A 5,134-nucleotide genomic window follows, 5' to 3' on the forward strand; every position below is an offset into this window, starting at 1 on the left:
CATAGCAACCATGCTCATTTTTTTTGGTACGGACAGACACGTAAACTAACAAAGCCAGTTGTAGGAGTGGTTTACACCACTCAAAAACCCACACTGCACTTTACTGTATCTCCCATGCAGGCGGGACTGGGTCGGGGCCATGAGGACCTGGGACTGGGTCGGGGGGCCACGAGGACCTGCTATTTATGACACAGATATGATTCACGGGGCTGACCAGTGTGGTCATACATCCTGAGTGGATGTAGTGTGTTTAAAATGTGCTCTTAATAAAATATTTCTGGGGTGTGTGCTGAGTCGCGGTCCCTGCGCTCATTAGGGGTCTCTGACCAGCCCGATAAGTGCTGCTCTGCTCCATAATGATTTATTAAGGCTGGGGGAGGGGGTATGGGGGGGGGTATGAGGGGCCAAACTGCCTCAGGACACTCTAGCCACAGAGACATTTAAGGGTAAAGACTTGGAAAAGAGGGAGGATCTGAACACATTTGCATCGTCTGAGGCCTCATTTAAAAATGAATTATGTAAGACAAAATGAAATACATACGAGTTTTGCCGTGCCCTTACTATGTATATGCTTTTCTCTGCTCCTTTCCCCCCTGCTCTTCACTTTGCAGGCTCTTCGTTGGACGAGATCTGAGTATCTGTGTCGCCCTGAGCTAAATTCACTGCCATTTGCTAGAGCAGAGCGTATTAGCAACGGGAGAGGCCAGAAAGGGTTAGTGTTTAAAAATGAATGGATGAGTGATGGGCGGATGTAAGCAAACAAACAGGGCTGACTAATTTATTGGTTTGGCTGACAGGGAGGCTGAAATCTCTTTGGTTTGTGGTGGAGTTGACTATAGGCCAGCAGCCAGTCCAGTGGTGGTGGTGGTGGACAGTAACAAAGTACATCTAGTTTTCTGATTATATGAACTTTACTTGAGTATTTATATTTTTGGATACTTTCACTGCGCTACGTTTGAAAAGGAAATATTGTACTTTTGACTCAACAAAATATTTAGGAAGGAGGAAATACATTATGAATTAACCACTTAATTAAGCCCTGCTTCAAATAGTGAAATTAGAAGATCTACAAATTCATAAGTAACGCATAAGTTGCGACAAGTTGTGAACTTGTAGATTTTCACAATTATTGACATTATGAGAAAATGTTTGGAAAATCTTAGAATTGTTTTAATAAAATGTGTGCAGCAATGCATTCATATTAAAAAAATGACTTTGTAAATTTGCACTTTTGAATATTTTTGTATCTACATATACTGACTCAAGTACTGGGATCGGGTACTTGCCAGCAGCCCTTGGGTAGCATAGACTGGACGTGGCTAGACCCTGGCAGCTAAATCAGGTTTAGCTGAGCTGGACAAGAGACAAGTGGCTGGCGATGTGGTCAGCAACTCCATCCAACTGTTGTTCATCCGCAGTGGGAGAGCATAGCTGCAGGCTAGTGTGGGACAGACAGACCTGGCCAGCTTGCAGATCATGACAAGCAAATGGATTTGAATGCACTGCTGTTCTGGTGTAAATAATAAAATACATGTTGTAAATGTGCAAATGTTAGTGTTGCCAATTGAAGGGTATTTTATCTGTGTGTCAATAGCAATATTCATTGACTAGTCCTCGTGAAGATTATTATTTTATATTTGTGTTATATTTACAGACATTTATGGAGGTAGTAAAAGCTATAGAAGTGCATGTCAATCAGTATTCCTATAGTTTGTTTGTTATACAAACATAGCTTGATTTTTCTTAAAATGTGATAACAGCAGAGAAATTTGAGAATTCCAAACCTAATTGTCTGGACCTCATGTCAATATACCTCTAGTCTATATATACATCCCATCTCACAGTATACTGCATGTTATTATAACATTTGTTTATTTATTCCCTGATTTCATATTTGGAATATAAGAAATACATTATGGTCAAGACCTTTAAGTGCATCTAGTTATATTGTAAATGTAAGGTATATATTTTAAACAGCCTTGTCGAGGTTGTCACACCATTAAATTCATTGTGTGCTCCTGCATGAGAATTAATGACCTGCTCAGTGGTTCTGTTAAAGGTGTGGTCAGCAGGAGAGAAAACATGCAGTGGTCAGTATACTTACACCATAAAATGCTTGGTGTAAATTTAACACTGGGAGTGAACAAATGTATACAAATGTATACCCACACGGGTAAATGTGTCTTAGTTTTACTGTGTATATACAGGGTATGTATGTAGTGTATGTAGGTCTACTCTACAGTATGCTAGTATGTGTGTGTGTGTGTGTGTGTGTGTGTGTGTGTGTGTGTGTGTGTGTGTGTGTGTGTGTGTGTGTGTGTGTGTGTGTGTGTGTGTGTGTGTGTAGAGTACTGTGTGACATGCCTGTTGTATCATGAAAACACATGCCATGACTTTGCAGATGTAACTTTAATGCACCTATAATATTTGTGTCCTTGTATGCATATCCTTTGTGTGGACATAAATAAATGGTTAAAATGTGTGTGTGTGTGTGTGTGTGTGTGTGTGTGCGTGCGTGTGCGTGTGCGTATGTGTATGCATGCGTGGGGTGAGGCGGGGCTACACAGAGGACATTTTGAGAAAAAGCGAGTCAGGAGGAGAGCTTGAGAGAACCATGAGGACGGATCCACCTCTACGGAGAAAAAACATGCTATCCCTCCATGGAGGGAAACAGGCTTAGCGGTCGGAGGATAGATCTTTTTTTTTTTCCTTTTCTTGCCACAGTTAATTTTCAAATCTCCAACATCCTATGGCTGTCTGTTTTTCCTTCTTCTTTTCTGCTCCCCCCCCCTCTCCCCCCCTTTCATTCTTTTCTTTTAAAACGAAACTGGAGCCGGGGCGGTGATAGTGATAGATGGCTCAGCGCTCTAACACTTTATCCAATCCGGCGCAGATTTCATCCAATAAAGAATCACTTGTGCACTCTCAAACTAAATGGAAGTCAGGCAGCGGAGAGAAAGGGGGCTGCCGTGTGTTTCTGAGCTGCGAAAATCAAATTTTCTCAAAGCTGCCGCGGCAGAGAGGCTGGCGGAGGGGAGGCAGCAACAGCCATGACTGGCCAGGGCCACAGCCGTCTGCACACACAATTTAATCCATCACAGAGCGCCTGACACCATATCAATCAACCTTTCATCAGCATGCCTACCCCAAAAAAAACAATATTTCCATTCAATCGCCTCTGACTGGACCGGGCCTTCAAACCACTGACCAGTGGGCGGGACCAGTCAACTCCTGCTGGGTCAGAAGGCAGCCCCTTTTTTTTCTCCACGTGAACATGAGCACCAACAAGCTGCACACCCACACACACACACACACATGCATATGGAAGAGAGGAGGGAGGGGGGCATGTTTTTGAATCTGAGCTCTTCCTCTCCCGTAATGATGTAGTATGCACAGAAAAGCACAGTATAGGGCGGCCCAGCGGCTCACCTGGTATAAGAACACATTACACATATACGGTATACCACATAAACATAGAGTGCTTCCAGCAGCTGGCCACTGTTTGACTCAAACCCAAGGCCCTTTGCTGCATCATCTCTCTCTCTCTCTCTCTCTCTCTCTCTCTCCCTCTCTCTCCCTCTCTCTCTCTCTCTCTCTCTCTCTCTCACACACACACACACCGTTCACCTTTGACTATCAAGAAATAAAAGAGAAAATCAGTAGAGCAAGTTGTCATGGAAAACATCACAATTGAAATAGAGCAACAGTGATGAATAATAATAACCCTAACTGTAATTAAATCACCTCAAGTATACTGTATGTTACACATGGAAAATACACGGCAAAATCCGGGGCGTTCATTTAACTCTGAAAGTGGACCGACATATAGGTCATAGGTCATATCAGGATTAATCAGTGTAGTAAAGTATAGCAGGACCAGATGCTGACATTTGTAGCTTGGAAGTTAAACCCAAGGGCCTTGGGTTTGGGTATTGTTTAATGTAAATCGCTCTGGATTAAGAGCGTCTGCTAAATGCATAAATTGTAAATTGTAAACAATAGGGTATAGAGGGTATATGCGCGACATCATCATCATACCCGGAAGTTATGCGGGAACGCCTACTGAGTGGAAAAAAAACGACTTTCTGGCCTTGACAGCCCCGTACATCCAAACAGAAAAGTCCTATCTGATTGCATTAAACGATGTTAAACGACATTATTTACTTTATGCATTCGCATACCCTCCATACGTTTGTCCTGTGCCAAAAATAGCTGATCTACAAGCTCACAACGCATTGACCCGTGTAGATCAGCTATTTCCGGGGCGTGACAGCATGACAGGACAGAGTATATAAATCAGCCATAAAAGAGAGTCTGCTTGTGTTGTTACTAGACAACAATGAGTCAATGACATACCATCCCATCCTGTATGATGCCCCCCCATTCACCTGACCCCCCCCCCTCCCATCGCCGTCCTTTGTTCCGGGAATACAGTCCCTCTTTTACCCCCTCTGTATCCCACAGGCTGTGGCTCCAGTGGCCTATGATTTATAATTCATAGGGGCCGCTTTTATATGGGACCTTAGACTACCTGATACCCTGCCGCTGGGCCCGTCCTGGGACAGTGGGAGGGGGGCTCTTCGTTACGCCTGGCACCGGAGCACTAACATGACACCCACCTCTTTGAAGCCCCTTTGTGCAATAGGACTGTATGTAAATTGGCCTTAATGATTTATGTTTCCCAGTCCAAAGTCACTGAATCGTCTTCCTTGAAATTGAAGCTGTTGCTTTTTTTTCTTTTTTTCTGATTCTCATTCCTCGTTCATTCCATCTTTTGCTCTCATCTGCTCTACTTTCCGATGGAGACAAGACACACATAGCTGTTAAAACTACCCCCTCCTGCGGTAAATGAAAGTTTTCATTTCTTCTGTTGAAGTCTTGCATTTTCTTCTTTCTTTCTTTGCTATTTCTTTTCTTTTACTGACACGGAGGAGAGAAGAGGTGTTCACTCGACGCTCGCTCACTCACTCACTCACTCGCTCTTCCTCCTCCAGGATGTATGTGTGAGCTGCATGCATGGGGGGGGGGGGGGGGGGGGTCTCGGGGTATACACATTACTTCCTCTGCAGTGCGCTCCCTGCTCCGACCTCCCCCCTGCATAGCGGCGAGGTCTCCAACCCAGGCTAGAGCTCCG

This window comes from Electrona antarctica, assembly GCF_951216825.1.
Source record: "Electrona antarctica genome assembly, chromosome: 3".
Taxonomy (NCBI): domain Eukaryota; kingdom Metazoa; phylum Chordata; class Actinopteri; order Myctophiformes; family Myctophidae; genus Electrona; species Electrona antarctica.